This window comes from Lontra canadensis, unplaced genomic scaffold (genome assembly GCF_010015895.1).
Source record: "Lontra canadensis isolate GAN:19392208 unplaced genomic scaffold, GSC_riverotter_1.0 scaffold102, whole genome shotgun sequence".
Classification (NCBI taxonomy): domain Eukaryota; kingdom Metazoa; phylum Chordata; class Mammalia; order Carnivora; family Mustelidae; genus Lontra; species Lontra canadensis.
Genome location: NW_022631096.1, coordinates 1,496,900 through 1,518,721, shown reverse-complemented (window position 1 = coordinate 1,518,721; position 21,822 = coordinate 1,496,900). Strand labels below are relative to the sequence as shown.

Below are 21,822 nucleotides of genomic sequence, written 5' to 3'. Positions count from 1 at the left end.
CATCCATATTCTTTTCACAGTCTCATTTGAACAGAAAAAAAGATTGATCTTGGCTGACCCATTGTTGAAAAAAATGTGTGTATGGGTGTGTGTGTATTTTATGTGTGTGTAAGCTTCTAGACTCCAGAACTGGAAAATTCACTTTCCCTATTCTAATTGAGTGATTTAGAATATGATCCGCGTATTTGTTTTTTGAAAGGAAATACTATGAACTGTAGAAGATGGAATTTTTTGGATATAACTCAAATCTAGTATTCAGACTGAAAAGGGACTATAGCCAGCAGAATCCCATGTGTTTTTTGAATAAGAATAGATTTAACTGTTTGTCTTCAGGAGTCTGTTATAGTATATACTAACTCATACATTTATGAATTATGTTTATTTCAAGGCATATAGGCAAAATAGGTCTCTGTTCTTTCTCAATTCTATGAGGAGTTACCACACTAACTAAGGTTTTAATTTTAGGAGAAAACCATGTCTGGCATAATAAAACCAGTTTTGAAGCTTAATTCTTTCCACATTATGCAACTCAAAGAAGAGGCTTTATTTAATAGTATTTTAGTTCATTACAGGCAAGGGATTCAGTTACTGAAGTCTGATGAAGATTGGATTCTCAGTCTCTCGAGAATTGAATTCCCTCTCCGTTCTCTACAAGAAGATATTTACCTATTTCTTGGACGAAGAAATGAGCAAAGTGGAGTTTAGAGAAAGTTACCAGAAATTAGGTGAGACTGAAAACAAAACAGAATAAAACCAAAAATTTCTTGAGTTAAAACACTATTATTCAGCTTTCTTAAAATAAAAATTGAAAAGTAGGGAAAAAAATCTGAAGATGGGGCACCTGGGTGGCTCAGTTGGTTAAGTGTCTGCCATCAGAAAGAATGAATATCTACCATTTGCATCAACATGGATGGAACTGGAGGGGATTATGCTAAGTGAAATAAGTCAGGCAGAGAAAGACAATTATCATACGGTTTTACTCCTATGTGGAACATAAGGAATAGCATGGAGGACTATGGGGGAAGGGAGGGAAAACTGAATGGGAAGAAATCAGAGAGGGAGACAAATCAAGAGAGACTCTAGATTCCGGGGAACCAAATGAAGGGTTACAGAAGGGAAGGGGGTGGAGGGATGGGATAACCAGGTGATGGGTATTAAGGAGGGCATGAGTTGTGACAAGCATTGTGTATTAAATATAACTAATGAATCATTGAATACTACATCAAAAACTAATGATGTACTGTATGTCGGTTAATTGAACATAATAATAATAATTTTTTTAAAAAGTGCCTTGGGCTCAGGTCATGATCCTATGGTCCTGGGATCCAGCCTCTTGTTGGGCTCCCTGCTCCATAGGGAGCCTGCTTCTCCCTCTCCTTCCTGCTCATGCTCTCTCTATCTCTCTCTTAAATAAATAAATAAAATCCTAAAAAGAGATCTGAAGACAGTAAGAAAGCTTTCTTTTAGTATGTATTTTAATAAAAAGTGCTGAGGTTTAAAAAAAAAAAAAAAAAGCTTTGACTTTTAGGTAACCTCTATTCCCAATATGGGACTTGAACTCGCAACCCTGTGATCAAGAGTTGCATGCTCTACTGACTGAGCCAGCCAGTGACTTCAAAAGTATTGAGATTTTTAAAATCCTATTCCAAGTCTTAAGTTTACCTTTCATATTCTTTTCTTCAGATGTATCCTAAATTATCACTATTAGTAATACTATTATCAGTAGTCATATTTTGTGCAATGACATTACACCTGGAAGAACAGGACGTCTTCTAAATAATATCACTTACTTGTGGCTCTACCTGCAGTAGTTGCCACCATCTGAGCCTGTGCTGGGTTATGGGGGTCCTGGGAGCTCATGGGGACGGGTAATGTTTTACTTAATTGTTGTGTAGTTAGTGAGAAGAAACAGAATCGTGGTTGGGAAGGGAAACGAAAGTTTGAAGCAGCACAAAGTCTTGATGGAAAGGCTAAAGAGAGCCTAAAATTTGACTCATGAGGTCAGAGGATAGGATGATTCCAAACAGGACGGAAAGAACTAATAAAAATGAGTCAAGAGGGTGGTTCAGTACTCAAGCCATGAAGGTGTCAAAGGTCTAAATGTTGCAGAAACAGATGGACGAGACGAAGCCATCTGTAAGTGTGGAAGGTAGCCTTGCCCCGAAATAGTTTCCCTGCCAGGGTAAATAACAGCCCTAATGTCAGAGAGTATTACGTAGTGTGGGAACCCATTTCACATGAAACACGGTCCTCACTTTTTTAAATAAAAGGAATGAAATTTATATTTGTCAAAAAACCAGTTATATCATTATTCTCATGTTTTCAAGGTCAGTTATAATCTGTGCTGATATTGTTAGTGTGGTTAATATAAATAACCAGTATTTTCCAAGCACCACTGTCAATGGAGTATGTGGGGTGGGAAGAGTTGACATGGTGAGAAAGAAGGCTTTGAATTGCTTTGCGCGACATACGGACGTAGCTTCGGGCCTTTAAAATAGAGTAAAAATTAAGAGCATGGGAAGAGAGGGCTAGAACATTTTAGTGAGGGAGACATGGAGTGAAGGGCCAGAGGTGGTAGCACCATCTTAGGAGTCTATTCTGATCGTAGAGAAAGAGGTAGGATTAACTGGTGAGTAAGCCTGGCTTATCTGTTTTGACTCATTTCCAACTTCCAAGTTGGAATTATTTAGTGTCTTCCCAGCTGGACCTGGAGGCTGAGTTCAACCCAGGTTCTGGCACCATGCTGGTTCCCAGAACGGAGGACATTTAATTAGAATTCGACCACAATAAATCAGGTGCAGGCCTGTTTCGCTGCTGGTTCCAGTATTTCCTTACTCTGTTTCACGGAGTGTCCAGTTTGTGACTTCTATGGGGTAAGTACATATCTTTGTTGTTCCCAGGTCTGTGACCTCTTGCTCCCTATCTAAGCCCTACCTTGCTTTCTGCAGCCTTGAGTCTGAGGTTTTGATACTAGTTTTATAGGGAGAGATGATAACCACAGGCTGTTGGCTGAACACCGAGGGTACTTTGACCCAGATACAAGAAAGATTCTGGTGGAACTTGTTGAGTCATCTCCTGGAATAGTTCAAAAGTTTCAGCAATGCTGCATAGTGAAGATAAGGCTTTAAACAAGTGAATGCCCTGTTAGAATTCTTAGCCAACAACACTCTATAAATGAAATCATAATAATTATAGCTAGAAAATATCTCCCACCGTCCCATCTTAATAGATTAACTTTATGCATTTTCCAGTCTCCTTTTTAGTTTGTACACAAAAGAAGAGATGATTTTTCCTTAGTTACCACCACAGCAGAGATCCCAATGAGTATGCCAAGTCTAGTCCATAGAGAAAATATAAAGATTTGTCTTTTATTACCTGCTATGGTCTGAATAATTGTGTCTTCCTAAAATTCACATGTTGTATTCCCATGGTATTAGGGGGTACAGCCTTCAAGAAGCACTTACAACATGACTGTGGAACCTTCATAAATAGGATTAATGCCCTTAAAAGAGGCTCCAGGGAGAGCCCCAAGCCCTTCTGCCTTTAAGGATACAACGATGAATCTGTGACCTGGAAGAAAGCCCTCACCCAACTACAATGGTCCTCTGATCTCAGACTTCCCATCCCTAGAATGGTCAGTTACAGAGGATCTCTGTCATTTACAAGCTACCCAGTCTATGGAGTTTTGTTATAGCAGCCCAAATGAGTGGATTAAGATACCACCCAAGACACTGAAACAAAACTTATCAAAGAATATGTTAACCCCTGCAGCACAAGCTGATGGGTATTGTAGCTCCTGGTACGCCTACTTTGGTAAGTGGAGCGGGACTTCCTTTGTGAGAAAAAGATGATTTCACCATCACTGGTAGGAAAGTCCTTGAGAAGTGTCGAAAACTTTTGTTCCATGCGTTGCAGACATTGTCAATTTTATCTGCTGGTTTGGTCCTAAACTTTACTTAAGCTCAGCTTAAAATGTGACTCCCCAACGTTTTATTTACTATCATGCTCTCCTTCCAGACAGGATTTTGAGAGACTAGGAAACATCTTTCAGTGAGGAAGTGCAGCAATGATAAACATGGTCTGGGCTGTTAGGAAAGGGATACTAAGCCATGGAGAGAGGCACAGTTGCTGTTGTTATTTTTCGGGGTGTTTCTAGATGACACTGCATTACTTGAATTTTTAAAAAATTTTTACTTACATTCCAGGTAGTTACCACCCAGTGTAATATTAGATTCAGGTGTACAATATAGCAACTCAACATGTCCATACAACGCCCTGTGCTCATCACAGGTGCACTCCTTAATCCCCATCACCTATTTCACCCATCCCCCCAGTCTCCTCCCCTCTGCTAACCATCAGTTTGTTCTATATAGTTCAGAGTGTATCCTGTTTTGCTTCTCTCTCTTTCTCCTTTGCTTGTTTGTTTTGGTTCTTAAATTCCACATATAGTGAAATCAGATGGTATCTGTCTTTATCTGATTGACTTATTTCACTTAGTGTCACACTCTCTTGCTCCATCCATGTCTTGGAAATGGCGAGATTTCATTCTTTTTGATGGTTGAGTAATATTCCATTGTGCATGTATGCATATGTTCTTTACCCATTCGTCAGTTGACGGACACAGTTGGGCTGCTTCCATAATTTGGCTATCGTAGATAATGCTGCTATGAATATCAGAGTGTATGTGCGTTATTTGAATTTGATGACAACACAACTTTCAAAGGTACACATAACAAACTGGGGGTTGAGGAAGGGGAGGTGGGTGGGGTGTTGGGGTAACTGGGTGATGGGCATTAAGGAGGTGAACGTGATTTGATGAGCACTGGGTGTTACACACAACTGATGAATCATTGAACACTACATCCGAAACTAATGATGTACTACATGTTGGCGAATTGCATTTAAATAAGAAAAAAAAAGCCACAGGCTATTAACTTTAAAAAAAATTGTTCTAAAATATGGAAGAAAAATACAATTTTGTGGTTGGAGATCACACTCTGAGGATAGGAAATGGAGTTAGTTTTATGCAAACTGGTTAATTTGGTTAAGTTTGTCTTTGAAGTAGATTACCCCTTCTTTTTCTACTCTTTCTCCTTCTTGTCCTACTCACTGCCATGTACTCCCAAACTATGCAGAGTCCTTCTTGGTAAATTAATTAACACAGAGGTTTTAATTACCAGCCGTCTGGAAGGATATAAATTTTGTAAGGAGAACCTCAGGGGACAATATTTAACCAAGTGAGTTGTTCTCCAATAGTGGAATTTCAAGAGTTGCATTCCTGGAAGGGGAAGTGTTTGCTGGACTTGACCTGCAATTAGACGATATGAGAGTAGAACTACACAGTGTATATAAAGACACCTTGAAAATATTCAGGATCTTTGGAAAGGCAGTAGGGTAGATAATCTCAAGACTTAGAGAAAAATGGGGAACAGGAAATTGCAAATCATCTTTATTGGAAGGATAGTGTGTCTGCTGTGTGATTGCTCTAATCCTATCACCTTTCCTCAAGAATGACAAGGTAAAAAAAAAAAAGAATGACAAGGTAAATTCATTGATTATCAGAATCCATCAAGGCAAGTATTTCCCTCTGGGGATTTAGTAAACAATTAAGTGAAATCACTTTTTCGAACACTCCTGTAATATCAGACTTACTGCTCTTCTTACCATTATATTTTTCTTTAGCAATTGGTTCAGTTCTCCAAAAGCTCCTCTCTTTGGACACATTCAAAATTCTGTTCCGGTCACTAAAGCTAAGATTAGATGAACTCTTTGGCAATATTGTTCAGAAGTTCCAAACTCCACTGGGGTGTGGGAACATGGCTCGGTTGGTTCTTTGTCCTCTGGGGTCTTTGGGTCGTGGGACATGTTTAGAGACATGGTGATTTTGGGCATATAAAGAAACAAAAATCTGCAGTTGGTTTCTTGATCACTTGGTAGTTGCTAAAATAGTATGTATCTATTTAAATCAAATTCAGAGATAGTGAAAGAAAAACAATAAAAATAGTAATATTTATTTACTTTTATAAATACATTTACCAGTCTACGTTCATTGGAATTATATATAAACATCACGGACCCCTTAAGCCAATATGTGAATGTTTTATTCATTTCCTTTTCCAAGAAATGTATTGACATAAATAAAACTATACTGTTTAGAAAAGTTACTTATGGATTCAATTAATTAGGACCTTTCTCTCACACTAAGTTTGTTTCAAGAAGGCAGCTCATTTATGTGTTACTGTAGCAGTTCATGTCACAAACAAATTAAAATATGAAATGTCCACTTTTAGAAATTTTTCTCTTATGGTCTGAAGCTGCCATAACCACCATCTAGTGAAATATTGCTATATAAATTCATACCATTGCATTTGGCCAAATACAAAAATTTGTTATATTGAGGGTCTAATAGTTGGCAAAACTTCTATCTGTCAGTATCTAATGTTTCATGGTTAAATGCATTGGCTTTATTTGACCTCAAAAGTCAAATACTTTGTTCCTTCTAAGATTTTCAAACACAGAAAAATCAGCTATTAGCTTTTTTGTCAGCTAAGTTGGTGGCAAACTGATGAGATTTACAGCATGTCATTCTTGACCAGAATTTGCATTTGTTCATCACTCGTTCAAATGATTTTTCTTTCTATGTCCTGCAATTATCTTCTTGCCCAAAGATGTCTTTTTCTCTGCTTGAGAGATAATCATTAATTAATTTATTTTCAAGGGTTAGAAACCCACAAAATTATGATTAAAGATGGGAAATCGGGGCGCCTGGGTGACTCAGTGTTAAGGCTCTGCCTTCGGCTCAGGTCATGATCTCAGGGTCCTGGGATCGAGCCCCGCATTGGGCTCTCTGCTCAGCAGGGAGCCTGCTTCCCCCGTCTCTCTGCCTGCTCTGCCTGCTTGTGATCTCTCTGTGTCAAATAAATAAAATCTTTAAAAAAAAAAACAGATGTGGAAATCAAATACACATACCAGGTAATGCTGCCTTTTGCATGACATTTCATGGCGAAGGCATGTCTGTACGCTCTTCTTCAGACAGTCGCATCAGCTGTGATGTATCAATGTGTGGTGAGTTGATGACAATCGCCTGACCCTCGTGAGTGGTCTAGTTTGGACTTCTTTGTTCTCTGGGGCTCTGTCCTGCGACACTCTGCTACTTCCTTTAAAGTGGAGGCTGGCATAATGGACTGTAGAGAGATGGCCTGGTACAACCCGACCTACACAAACACATTGGCCTTTATTCATTGACCCCTTTGGCATGTTTTTCTAGAGATTACTATATTAGTATTATTTTGGAATGGAAGAATTCGATTGCTTTCAGTAATCAATATTTACTCTGGACATTTTGAGACATGTTGAGCAAGATAAACTTGCTACTTTTTCCTCCCTCCGTTTTTAGACACATGACTCTTTTAGGGAAATTTAATCCGTATGTTTCTGATTCCTTTACACTTAACTCATCAAAATGTTGTTTTGTAAGAGCCTTTGAAGTCAAGGAAGGCTTTTAAGTCATTTTTTATGAGACTTTTTCAAGCCTCTTTTCTTAGGAACAGGAAGTGGCATTTAGCCAACAGTTAACAAACTCAAACACCAAAAGGTTCAACTTGGGTTTGAATCCCTGAACCCACAAGTGTTTGGATGGACTTGTGACATGACCCATCTTTGCTGTATATGTAGTGCCAACAGACATCATAACAGTCCTAATTACCGAGAGGGCTCCAGGATCCTAACTGCCTGCCAACGTGCAAGTGTTTCTCTAATCAATCTAGTTCATGCTAAATTATGACTCATTTAACTTTAAAGGCACCCCTTTATTACCCAATCGGCCTCGTGTTTTTGGACTTCTGTGAGAGCTATTTAAATTGTCATTCTCACAAAGGAGCTAGCGAAAACTTTCAAGTCTGGTCACCAGGAAAATCACACAAGAGTTCAAGTTCACAGGACAACTGCGTGTTGATTGACCATGAAGTCTTCCATCCGACACAGAGATTATTTCGGCCACTCAGTTTCTGAGCGAAGAAGATAACGCGGAGGCCTCAGCCCCTCAGAAAATACAATGTGCATTAAAATAACAAATGAAGCATCTGACTTCAGAAGTTCCCGCTTGATTTATACTCAACAGTTGTTGTAAGTATAAACTAGCCTCCATTTCTCAGGAAATTTATAGCCCCAACAAGCACACTACTGACTGCCGTGGTAGTTCCCACTGCCTCGTGCATTTCAAGTGATTCTGTCCAGTAGGCTTTGAAATCACCCTGCTAAGTACTCATTCTGCAACTTGCAAATTATGCAGCAATGAACATGCCAAATAGCAACAGAGGATCTACGTGGTTAAAAGCTTTAAAGTAGTCTCAAGGACAGCTCAGAGAGGGGTAGTGAGAATTCATTCTAGAAACAAGCGACTTTCAGTAATTAACATTAATGTCAAGAGAGCTCAGGCGAAGACTATGCCTCTTTTTTATTTAAGGTGCTGCAACTCAGTGCTCTTTTGACTGCATTTATTATCCAGGGTTCGGGGTCTGGAATATCGTCCAGACTACCGTCGTACAGATGTATCAGGAGAGCATAGTAGCTAGACGCCCAGGGGCTCAGGGTTCAGGCTGTCTGGTTCAAAACCTGACACCATCTATCACTGGAACTGTGACCTTAGAAAAGGGAGATAATAATAGGACCTATCTCACTGGGTTGTTCTGAGGATTCCTAACTTGATGCAGGTGAACTACCTTGTAGGTGTTCGGTAAGCTGTGATGTTGAGGCTACGTGGATGACGATGATGGTGATGATGATGATGGTGATGATGAAGGTGATGGTGATGACGATGTTGCATAGGATCCGGAAACAGGATGAGAGGAAAATATCACTCAGGTGTCAGTCACACACTAGGAGTTATGAGTTCTTTGTGTACTTCAGTTTTCCTAGGAATTCTCATCCACGTCCATGGCTTTCACTGACACCTGTTTATTGAGGATTCTCAAATCAGTGTTCTTCCTCTAGGCTTCTCTCAGAGCAAGGCTTACAAGGCTGCTGATAACCTCATCTTCAGCTCGTCTTGCTGGATTATAGGCTTTTACTCCAACTTGCTTGTGCTTTTCATACTCTAAAACTTGGTGCAAGGTCCTCCCTCTGTCTTTAATGCCCCCACTCCTTGACCATCTGGCAAATTTCTGTTCATCCATCAGTGTTCAAGCACCATGTCCTTCGTAAAAGCCTTGAACTCCTTTTTGCTGATTTTGGTGTCCACCCTCTCTCCCCCCTTAATGCAGTATTGCATCTCACTCATATTTTATTATAGTATTCATCCCATTGTGCTGGACATCACTTGTATATTTATCTGCACACTTCCCTGTGTGTGCTGTGAAGGCAGGAACTGCATCCTATGTCTTTGGGTACCAACACCCAACATAGCACCTTGCATGTGGTAGACATTCAATAGCCCCTTGGTGAGGGAATGAAATGTATCTGGAGAAATAACAAAAAGGCAATGTGAGTTGAAAATAGTTTTGGTTTTATCATCTCCAGTTTTACTGTAATAGACTCTTGACTCTGCATCTCAATTCTTGTGGTCACATCAAGCGAATTTGAATGTTTTGGAAGCAGTGTATGTGTATGGTGGAGTTTTATCTTCCTCTATGAAAGCTATGCAAAGTACTCTATGGAGGAAGAGACCATATTGTATTTACCATATTAGATATTAAATACAATAGCTCATATTCCAAAGCACCTTGACTGTGACAGAGGTTTCCCTTGCTGTTGGGTTAGTGCCTGTCATATAGGAGACATATGGTATTTGCTGAATGTATGCCTGAAAGCAGAGGAATAATAGTATCTGAAAAATTAGGACAAAACCCCCAGTATTCTTTGCTCTTATTCAGGTAGTTGCTTCAGTTCCTTAGTGTGATGTTTCAGTCTTTAGTGACTTGCTGTGTTTAACATCAGTCTTATCAAATGCCACTGTCAAAATATCTTCTCTCTCCATCCATGTTGCTAATGATACCATCACACGGTCCTCGCCAGTGTGGGACTTACTGAGAAACTTATATACAACCTTCAAAACCCAATAACATATACTCTCTGAAAGTTGCAAGTCACTGACTGTGAATTATCGATGCAAATGACCAAGAGGTGGCTTAAAGCCTAGAGATGTCCTACTGGCAAGAACTGTGACTGCCTGACTGCCCTCAGGGCTATTAGGTGAATTCTGAGCCCACCTGGAGATAGTCCAGCAATTTTTTTTTTTTTTAGCCTACAAACGGAAAGTTGAGATACTAGTTAATTGCTAAAAGCAGCATGACAGCCTGTGCCCTCAGAGATTCTCCACACAAGAGATGTGACTTGAGACCTAAGTTGTTCTCTTTCACCATTTCACAACCCTCATGCTTATGTAGGGTGGTTCTAAGGGTTTTTATAGAAACCAGAAATCATAAGTTATTAATTGCTTATGAAATTCATTTAAAAACCAAAAATAATAGAACATAGCAGTCTATTTTACATAGGAAGAGTAAGTATTGTTCTGTAAAGCTTTGTGTTGTGTCATTTTAAAGATTATGCCCGTGTGTGTATGTTGGGGGGGATGGGTGGGTGGGTGTGATGTGTGGTGTGTGTGCGGGGTCTTGATGTGATATTCATTTCTTACTCTGGGTTGCCCTAAAAACAATTTGAAAGCTGCTGTCTTAGAAACTCTGAAGCAAGCTGGGGTTTGGATGCTGATCAAGGAATCATAACCACCCTGTAACACCAAACAGCTAAACTGGAACATGGCTTGGCATGAACTTGGGTAGGTCATGTGACTTTTACCCATGACAAATGTTGGTTATTCATGGAAGTGGGAGATAGGATACCTTAGAAAAGTTACAAATTTCAGGTTTTTCAGGTGTAATTTTACTCATCTTTTTCCTTACTTAGAGAAATACCTATTGTGTGTAACAGTGTCAAGAGCTATTCTAGATGCAAGGGAGATAACAGTGGAAAAGCCAGTCACTGAATTTATGAACTCAGGACACTTCTAAACAAAATGTCTTATGATTCTAAGCTACAAATTTTATTGCTTTTTAGATCTCCTCCTTTTCTCTAGCGGTGAGCTTTTTCTGGGGGAAAAAAAAAAGGCTAATGACTAGTCAAAAAGGTGAACAAATGAAAGAAAAGAAATTGGGAAAAATTTGAGCCTGAAAACCTTATTATTAGCCCCTTGGTACTCATGGTAATAAAGGAAGTAATAATGCCATCATAGGTTTGACTTCTAAAGTCGACAAAACCCCCTGAATCTTCAGTTCTATGAATCTAGACTCTCACAGTGTTGTTGTGGCTGTTGTCACAGATATCCTGGATTTTTTTGTAGGAAGCGAAGGAGAAGACCCACCATTTAATTCTGATGGAGACTTTGAATTTTGGGGGACTAAAGCTAATGTTAGAGCAAGTTAATTTCCCCCTGGCAATTGTTTATCTCTGTTTCTAGTTGCTCCATGCTGGACTGTTAACATTTAAGGATCACCGAGTAAAATCCCTTCAGTATAGCCAGTCATAAACATTCCATGTTTTGTTAACTATTAAAGTAAGGAAACAATATCTTGTTTTCTAACTGGGAAAAATAGTACATGCCACGGCCTCTAAAGGCCTCCAAAACAGCTTTTCCATGTTTTGTTTGCATTGGAATCTCAAAAGCTGACAATATCTTTCCTTCCTTCCTGCTCCTTGATGTCATGAAAAGCTTCCCATGTAAGTCTGATCTTTCCAGTTGAACGGATTTATACGGTCTCTCATGGACACAAACACTCTTGTGCAAGAGAATTCTACAGTGTGAGGGCTTGAGAGTTCCTAAACTGTTATTTTTTCTCTCTCAATAAACTTAACTTGTCTTAACTATCATATAATTTAACTTTATGATCCATTCCACATTCCTGCAGGAAATCTTCTTTTAAACATGATTATATACTTCGAGAATGGAGCTGCTAATTTTTCCCTGAGTTGCATTTTTTATGGTTGCTCCTCTACTTCCTGGTAGCATATTTTGGATGACACATCCATAGCAACAGTAGATTTGTTTATAAGTAAACTGAAGAAGAAACATGAACTTTGGTTTGCCTGGTCATACAAAGCGCATCTAGACTGCAATTGTAATTATGTCCACTGGTGGTGATGTGGGCCAGAGTTTATCAGGATTTCCAAAGAAACCTGCTCTCTGGGAGGAAATCTATCAGCCACGGCAACACAAAATGAAACACGTTGGCGTGGAAATTTCATTCTTTTAAAATATATTTTAAATTTAGTGTTTAAAAATATGTGTAAGTCGAAATGGCATCCATGTGGCAAAAAAGAAGCTAAGTTGTCACTATTTGTAGACAACATAATAGCATACATAGAAAATCCTAAAGACCATCAAAAAACCCTGAAAAAATGATTAGAAATAATAAACAAATTCAATAATGTGGCAGGATACAAAATTAATACCCAGAAATTGGTAGCCTTTCTGTATACTAACAATGAAATCACAGAAAGAGAAATTAAAAAAAAAATCATTTATAATTACTCTAAAAAGAATAATATATCTAGGAGTAAACTTAACCAAAGAGGTGAAAGACCTGTACTCTGAAAACTATAAAACACTGGTGAAAGGAACTGAAGATGACACAAAGAAATGGAAGGTTATCTTATACTCATGGATTGGAAGAACACATGTTGCTAAAACATCCATATTACCCAAAGCAACCTATAGATTCAGTGCAATCCCTATCAAAATACCAACAGCATTTTTCAGAGAACTAGAACAAATAGTGCTAAAATTTGTAAGAAATCATGGAAAAGCCCAAATAACTAAAGCAATCCTGAGAAAGAACAGAGCTGGAGGTATCAGAATTCCAGATTACAAGATGTACTACAAAACTATAGTAATCAAAACAATATGGTACTGGCACAAAAAACAGACATATAGATCAATGGGACAGAAGAGAAAACCCAGAAATAAATCCATAATTATACAGACAATTAATCTATTGCAAAGGAGGCAAGACAATGCAATGGGGAAAAGACTGTCTTTTCAATAAATGATGTTGGGAAAACAGAACTGCTATATGCAAAAGAATGAAACTGGACCACTTTCTTATATCATACACAAAAATAAATCAAAATGGATTAGACTTAAATAGGGGTCCCTGGGTGGTGCAGTCGGTTGAGCATCTGACTCTTGGTCTCGGCTAAGGGTGTGATCTCAGGGTTGTGGAATTGAGCCCTACATCAGGCTCTGTGCTTAGCACAGAGTCTGCTTAAGAGACTCTCTCTCCCTCTGCCTTTCCCCACTCCTGCTCTCTCTCTTTTTCAAATAAATAAATAAATCTTTAAAAGAAAAATTTAAATGGTGAGACCTAAAATCATAAAAATTCTAAAAGAGAACACATGTAGCAATTTCTCTGACACTGACCACTAAGGCAATGAAAACAAAACAAACAAACAAAAAAAACTACTGGGACTACATCGAAATCAGAAGTTTCTGCACAGCAAAGGAAACAATCAACAAAACAAAAAGACAACATACTGAATGGGAGAAGATATTTGCAAATGATATATCCAGTAAGAAGTAAGTATCTAAAATATACAAAGAACTTATAGAAGTCAATACTTTAAAAAAAAACAAGGAATCCAATTAAAAAACGAGCAGAGAACCTGAGTAGACAGTTTTCCAAAGGAGACATATATATGGTCAACAAACACATGAAAAGATATTCAACATCATTAATCATCAAGGAAATGAAAATCAAAACTACAATGAGACATCACCTCATATCTGCCAGAATAGCTAAAATAAAAAATATAAGAAACAACAAGTGTTGATGAGGATGTAGAGAAAAAGAGACCCTCATGCACTGCTGATGCGAAGGCAAACTGGTAGAGCCACTGTGGAAAACAATATGGAGTTTCTTCAAAAAATTAAAAATAGAAATAACCATATTATCCAATAATTCCATTACTGGATATTTACCCAAAGATTTACCCATATATTTATTGTAACATTATTGTAGCTATATATATAAGAGACAACAGATGGAAGCAACCCAAGTATCTAACAGATGAATGGATAAGGAGAATGTGATATACATATACATATATATATATTTTACACAGCCACAAAAAGGATGAAATTGTGCCATTTGAGCCAACATAGATGGACGTAGAGGGTGTTAAGCTAAGTGAAATAAGTCCGGCTGAATAAGACAAATACTATATGATTACACTCATAAATGCAATCTTAAAAAATAAACAAAAAGCAAGATCATATCTATAAATACAGAGAACAAACTGATGGTTGTCAGAGTGGAGGGTTGGGCAAGTGACTGATAGGGAAAGGGAGATACAGGCCTCCACTTATGGAATGAATCAGTCATGAGAATAAAAAGCAGAGCATAAGGAATACAGTGTGTGATGTCGTAATAGCGATATAATGGGACAGATGGTAGCTACACTGTGGTGAGCATGATGTAATGTATACACTTGTCAAATCACTAAGTTGTACACTTAAAACCGACATGTGTGTCAACTACACTCAATGTATAATATATATTATAATAAATAGTATATATATCAGTACAATATATAGTATATATTATAATAAATATACAAATAATATAAATAATAAAAATAATATATATCATAATGTATATATAATAAAAACTACTACCTGTTGAAGGAAAAACAATACATGCAGGTTAGCAATAGGGGTGAACTAATGAAAAATTTGAGCCTACTCAATCATTAGTTCAACAAACATACTGAGTTCTTCTTGTGTGAGTCCTTGTGGGGACTACAGAGATAAATAGAATGTCATTTTCACCTTGAGGATTTGCTCCTGTGGACTAGAGACACATGCACGGGGAGCACAATGTGAGGCGATCCGTGTTAAAACCAGGGATAAACTGCATCAAGTTCAAATGGGCTCAGAGGAATGAGAAGTGTCTCCTTCTTGACTACAGTGTTGGAGAGTTTATGACAGGGAAGGGGAAGCCTTGAAGGAGAAGCAGGATTCAACAGTTGGGATGCGAGAATGAAGAGAATTCCACACTGAGTGAGCCGATGAATAAATGCCAGCTTTCCGTTTTGACTTGAGAACGGAGAGAGAATATCAAACAGGCAGGTTGGGGCTTGATTTTGGATGGTCTTGAATGTTACGCTATAGAGTTCACACTTCATTTCCTGTAGCAAAGGAAAGTTCATGAAGACTTTAAAAGGAACTTGACATACCTTTGTTATTTTGTGGTTTTTTTTTTTTGTTTGTTTGTCTGTTTAAGAATGGTGAGCAGTAAGTAGCTGGGAGTGAGCGGAAATGCATTACAAGAAAGGGGAGAGGGAGGGTTTCCAGTTTGGATGTGACCCTAACCATCTAGGGGAAAAGGAGACCCAGTGCGGTAAGCAGGACAAGGCAGGAAGAAGGACAGATCTTGGTAGTCAAATGGACCAGACTTGGCAACAATGGACTGGCAGTTGAGGGCAGTAAGGGAGAAGTATGAGCAGAGAATGATGCTAAGGATTTTGGCTTTTTTGGCCCAGTACATTAGTAAAATCATAATGGATTCCTGGAAAGGAAGAGTGTGTTCTGTGGTAGTGGGGAAGAGTTGCAGGGCGGGGAATGATTATTTCTGTTTTGGTAAGGTAGATGGAAATACATATTTAGAGCAGTAATTTTCAGATTTTCACACACGTGTGGATCACTGGGAGGCTTGTAAAAATGCAGATTCTGATTCAGTAGGTCTGATTAGAGCCTGCAATTCTGTTTTCCCTCTCGGCTCCCGGGAGATGTCAACTCCACTGGCTGGTTCACGTAACACAAATCTAGAGCCTGGGAAAGAAATGAGTTTCGGATGACTTGGAGCCATTTTAATAGAGGTCACAATTAAAGTCATGGGACCAGGAGGCATGAACATTATAGAACATAGACTAAAAAGAGAAGTGGGACGGGGACAGACAGCAGATGTGCCCAAACAAGAAGGTCAGGTGGGAAAGGTGAGCCAGTGAAACTGTTAGGAAGGAACAGCCAGAGGTGTTTTAAGAAGCTTGGGACCTTAAAATCCTGGAAGCCGATGGAAGAGTTTGAGAAAAATACAGTGTTTATCAGTCAAATGCTAAATCGTTCCAAATGCAGGAGGAATGGCACCAGGGCTCTGGATTAGCAAATTTTAACTGGCTTTTCAAGATACTGCTTTCTGTGGGAAGAAAAGGGCATAAACTGGGAAACAGAAATGAATGGAAGGTAAAGATGAAGCAAAAATGTATGTTTGCTGTATTTTTTCGAAAATTGCTTGTGTGTGGACATATACACACTGACAGTTTCTTGGGTGTATTATTGTTACAAAAGGGTCTCCCGGCCCCCACCCCGGGTGCTAAGACCATAAGATGGCAGTACATCATGAGACAGGTGACAGGAGGCCTTAGGGAGACAAGGTGTTGACTTCTCAGAAAGATGAAGCGAGGTCTCCACAGCACAGAAGTTAGCTTTGATAAAGAAGAGGGCTGTTGATACGTGTGTCAGTTACGCACGGCCGTGTAACAAACCTCCTCAAAGCCGGGGGAGAAGCACCAAGCAACATCGGTTTATGATTTGCCACCCGAGACGGCTCCTTTACGCTCCAGGCGTCTCAGCTGGGCCCACTTGAAGCAGCCCCAGTTTGCACGCGGGTCCAAATGATCATAGCCCTTTGCCTCCCTGCCCTGGCTTGGATGTAGAAATGCCGAGGAGGGCCTCAGCCTGGACTTCTCTACGTGGCGTCTCAGGAAAGGGGGTGCTGGTACTAAGACCTTTGAGGGTCCAGGCACCAAAGTTCATGTGACATTACTATTGTCATATTCCTCAGGTCAGAGCTAAGGATTCCAGAGGTCCCAGGCAGCTGAGGCCCAGTGTGGGGGGAGGATGGCCCAGGGACATAAACACAGACTGACAATAGCTTCGGGCCATTTTATAACTTGCTTCTAAGACAAGAGGAAAAGAGAGAGGATCGGTGAAGGTAAAAAACATTTTTGAAGTGAAGAGGGAAGTTCGGGTTGAAAGGCTTTGTTCAGCAGAGACAGAAGGAAGCGCATCTTTCTTTTTCTTTCTCTCTCTCTCTCTTTTTAAAGGTTTTACTTATTTATTTGACCGACAGAGATCACAAGTAGGTAGAGAGGCAAGCAGAGAGAGAGGAGGAAGCAGGCTCTCTGCCAAGCAGAGAGATGGATGCGGGGGTCGATCCCAGGACCTTGAGATCATGACCTGAGCCAAAGGCAGAGGCTTAACCCACTGAGCCACCCAGGCGCCCCAGAAGCTCATCTTTTAAAAGAGAAGCAGTCACAAAACCATTTCTATGAGTCAGGGAGTGATTCCTTTTTTCTTATACAGTTTGTTATGAACTCTGGGATTCTGAATTAAAGCTGCTACTACGGGATGCCACATGATAAAAAACTTAGTTTTAACAGAAATTCTTTTTTTTTTTTTTTGAGTCAGGTATTTTGGAAATGCATGCCATTTGTATCTTCACATACAATATGATACTAAGTGAAAATAATGGCAAAAACTGTGGAGCGTGTGAGATTTTACCAAAATTGCAAGCTAAGGAGTTCACGTGCCATACTTTCATGGGTGCTGGCAAAGACTTGAGTCTCCAGGGTCAGAGATAGAGGACTTTCTTATTTATAGCAACAGCAGTATCCAGAACATCTCCATGGTCTCCACTGCTCCCCTTAGCCCTAAGACTCACAGGGCAATGTGAAGAAGTCTGGGTGACATCTGAACATGTAGTTAGGAAGCTTGATTCTTTTGTAACTGGCAGTACACAGGTTTGCTCTTTTTCAGAGGGAAATACCATTTTCATTATACTGTACAGTCTGTCCTCCACTAGGATGGGAGATACTCTTTTCATCTTCCCAGGCTGTAGGTAAGCCTCCTCTGCTCCAGAGAGAGATGTTATCTCTAGCTTTGAACACTATTTGTTACGTAAGGCATCCCTGAAAAGACAGTCCAGAAGAAAGACGGCCAGGGCCCCTGTTTGTAAGACAGGCAGAAATGCGGAGGGAGACACACAGAGCATTGTCCCCCAACAATTAATTTTGAGATATTACTTCACTGTGCAAGAAATTGTCAAATTTGATGCAAATAAATTTCTACCATGAAAAAATATTTCATGATAACCCTCAGTATACCATTACTTAACAATACTCTTTATTTTACATTTTTTTTAAAAGATTTATTTATTTATTTATTTGACAGACAGAGATCACAAGTAGGCAGAGAAGCAGGCAGAGAGAGAGGAGGAAGCAGGCTCCCCACTGAGCAGAGAGCCTGATGCGGGGCTCGATCCCAGGACCCTGGGATCATGACCTGAGCCGAAAGCAGAGGCTTTAACCCACTGAGCCACCCAGGTGCCCCTCTTTATTTTACATTTATGGCATGTTGTTTTATATATCAAATTTTATACCAACAAATTTTTCATGGAGTCAGAGAAAGTGCAAATAAGGCTCTCTTATTATGATTCATGCGGGAGCCTGGGTGATCTATTGGGATTTTTTTAAATGAAAGTTTTAAAATGTCGTCAGATGTTCATCAATTATCACTATGGTAGGCTTTCTGTAGAACATATAAATAGAAAACATGAAATTATTTTTAACTATTTGAAGTTGTGTTGTATTGAAGACTGAATAAATGAATTCATCATGCACATTTAAATAAAAGATAAGGTCAAGAGTGTCATAATAGAAGTTGTAAGCAATTTAGGAAACCGATTTCATTGTTTAGCAGCTTGATGGAGTCTTTGGGGACATCACAATCACCAGAGCATTGGTGGGGCTATGGGACATCAGTCACAAATGGCCCTCCCTACAGGGATTTCTGGCTTTATTGCCTGGGTTCCAGCTCATCTCAGGGGTTTCCCTACACCTTTTATGGAACAGCGGGAGTCAGTTAGGGTTGGTCTAGGTCTACAAATGCTCCAAGAGATTTGTTCCACCCCAATGTATGGTGTGAACACATAGGGATGTGATGTGGTTTTACATTTCAAATCTACCATGGCATGGTATAGGTGTGATGCAGTCCCAGGAGTACTGGAACCCAGAGATCTTTCTGCTTTGTCTTATTTTTTTTTAAGTTTTTTTTTTTTTTTTTTTTTTTTTTTTTTTTAGATTTATTAGAGAGAGAGAGAGAGAGAGCGCATAAGCAGGGGAAGCGGCAAGGAGAGGGAGAGGGAGAAGCAGACTGCCTGCTGATGAAGGCAGACGCTTAACTGACTGAGCCACCCAGGTACACCCCCTAGACCCCTGAGATCTTTTTAACGCAAGGATCTGAAGTTTAGAGTGCCTGTGGAAAGCTCTCACTTATTGGCGAAGTTTGAGGACAATATTTGTTAATCACTATGTAGTTCTATTTTTCTAACAGCTTGAAAGACACCAAATCTATTTTATTTGTAAATATCCTTATCCTTTTGCATATTCAGTTCTACTCGAGAGATCATTATGGGGGAGGGCTGTGAATTCTGAATCTCAGATAGAAAACTGTCATAGAAAGAAGGGACACTTAGCAAGGAAGGCGGGACATGAAATGGAATCCAAAATGTTCAATTTCTTACTTCAGGCTTGCAACACAAATAATAATCAAATTTCCTGTTGTTGTTTTCTCCTAAGTTTACGTTTGCATTTCTTTTCATTGGTTCAGTTGAGTTGAAAATACAATTTTATATTAAGGGGCAACACTAAATCAATTATTTACCTTCTTAATGTTCCAGTAGTGTCTGGTAAGTTGATGAAACACTGAAGTGGTTTGGAATATTGCATTAGTCAATATAGCTACAAAGAATAAGGAAAGAAATCAGTGGAAAGAATACATACATTAATACCCACTTTTTCCCCAGCATGCAACTTGCTAACTTTTTCTTCTGTGACCACATTAACCCCTTGCTGAATACTGGCTATCTGGCCATGCTACTATTTTCATATTACTTTCTTATTAGAACATTTATTTCCTTATTATTTATTACCTTTGCTTTTCTATCTATTATCTTCTTACTCTCTCCTTTTTTCCACCCTCATTTAATCTTTTTTGAACACCCATTTTTACCACTGGGTAGTTTTAACCTTTCCCACAATCGAAGCCTTGCTACTCAAATGATAAGGAAACAGGTTTCGAGAAATTAATGAATACATTAGTTATTTAGTTCTGTGAAAAACATTAGTTCCCTGGGAAGTAATAAATGTCAGTTCTGTGGAAAATCGTCATACTTCATGTTAGGAGATTTTGGTTTCCAGATGGGAATCTTTGTCATCTGCACTACTCTTCAGCTCTCCTTGCTAACTTTTAAGATTGAGTACACTGTCCAGATAGCAGAAGATGATCACTGAAAAGGACGTTGTTGACCGACCCAAACTATCACACCACAAACACTAGTTTGTGTTATCAAAGTAACACACACACCAAATTATCACATTTGCCATGAACAAATGACAGTAATGACATAAAAGTGAGAAATAAGACCCTCCTTAACAAAACTTCAGGCTTCTTCCCCTGTTATCAGGCTTTTCTGAAAAAATAGGAATTCCTCACCAAGAGTACTTGGCATTCGACCACCCTGACGAACATCGGAGGGATGCTTTCCTCTGGGCTAGCTTGGCAAGGATGAGGAACAGGGAGTGTCAGTAGAGGGAGCTGGAATAGTGGGAGTATGAGCAGAGGAAAAGCTTTAGGAAAGAACAAAACAATTCAGATGTTGCTACTGTACAGTGAACTGGGGGAAACTGGGCGTCGCGAGAGGCTATCCCAGGAGTCTAAAAACCAGCCAGGGCTTTTTGAACCAGGAGGACCTCCTGATTGCTAGTGTTACTATGTAACTATTCCAAGTAGTTATCATTAATGTTACCTTTTTCTCAGGTTGAAAGGAGCTTAGGTCATGCAATCATCTTTCCTTGAACACACGTGACTGTGGACCCCTGGGTAGAGACGGAAGACAGTAATGTGGTTGGAAGCAGTGGCTAGGAGTGCAGGAAGAAGGCACAGAATCTTACGGTTTGGGTGAAACTGGGCAAGTAATAAACAACAGATGCCATTTATCCACTGGCTGCAAGGGACCGGGCTCAGGGCTAGCATGTGGAGAACTTAGTCCAGGTGAATTGAATCTCTGCCCTCAAGTTTGGAGTCTGATGCAGATTAGCCAGAAAGTAGGGAATTCATAGGCACTGATGGCGAATGCAGGGCCTCAAGATGCTAGACAAGACAAGACAAGACAAGAAAAAATGTCAGAAACACAAGCAACAGATGCTTTACTATGGAGGTCTTGGGAAAAACAACAACAAGAACAAAAAAACCAACCACCAACAACGCTGTTTCTTCTTCAGCCAAGAAGTCTTCTTCCATATGTACAGGGGCAGAAATCTGTCAAAGGATGGAACGAACCATGGTCTTGCAGAAGGGAGCAAGGAGGACATGGAAGGGCCAGGAAACGGGCTGAGCCGGCTAGAGCAGAGAGGGCAGAACGCATGGCAAGGACAGAACTGACATGCAGGTCATAATCTCCCCACCGGTCAGACGTGTGCTTCTGATGGACATCCCCACCCCCCAAAGAGGGCCATGACGAAAACACAAAGCGAGGCTTTGCTCCTGAAAACAGGGGGAAGAAGTCTAGCTTGGGCCTTGGGTAGGGCCAGCTCATCGTTCCCAACCTGGCTGCAGGTGTGAGTCATGTTAAGACGTTTGCTCTGGCTGTCCCTGGCCACAGGTGATTGGACAGAACGTAGTGACATGACCCCAGAAGGACCAAACCATTGAGTAGACTGATCCCATTAAATGACTTCTTGTCCAAGAAATGAGCTAAGAGTCATATTGGCCTGTGA

At 39.7% G+C, this 21,822-nt stretch overlaps 1 long non-coding RNA gene across 1 annotated transcript; it reads left to right on the top strand.

The window, feature by feature from the left end:
- The first annotated feature begins 835 nt into the window (after window positions 1-835).
- On the top strand, window positions 836-17,389 carry LOC116855408. Its single transcript, XR_004380345.1, has 3 exons — window positions 836-853; window positions 3,870-3,873; window positions 17,277-17,389. It is a non-coding gene; the product is annotated as an uncharacterized LOC116855408 (long non-coding RNA).
- Window positions 17,390-21,822: the final 4,433 nt, after the last annotated feature.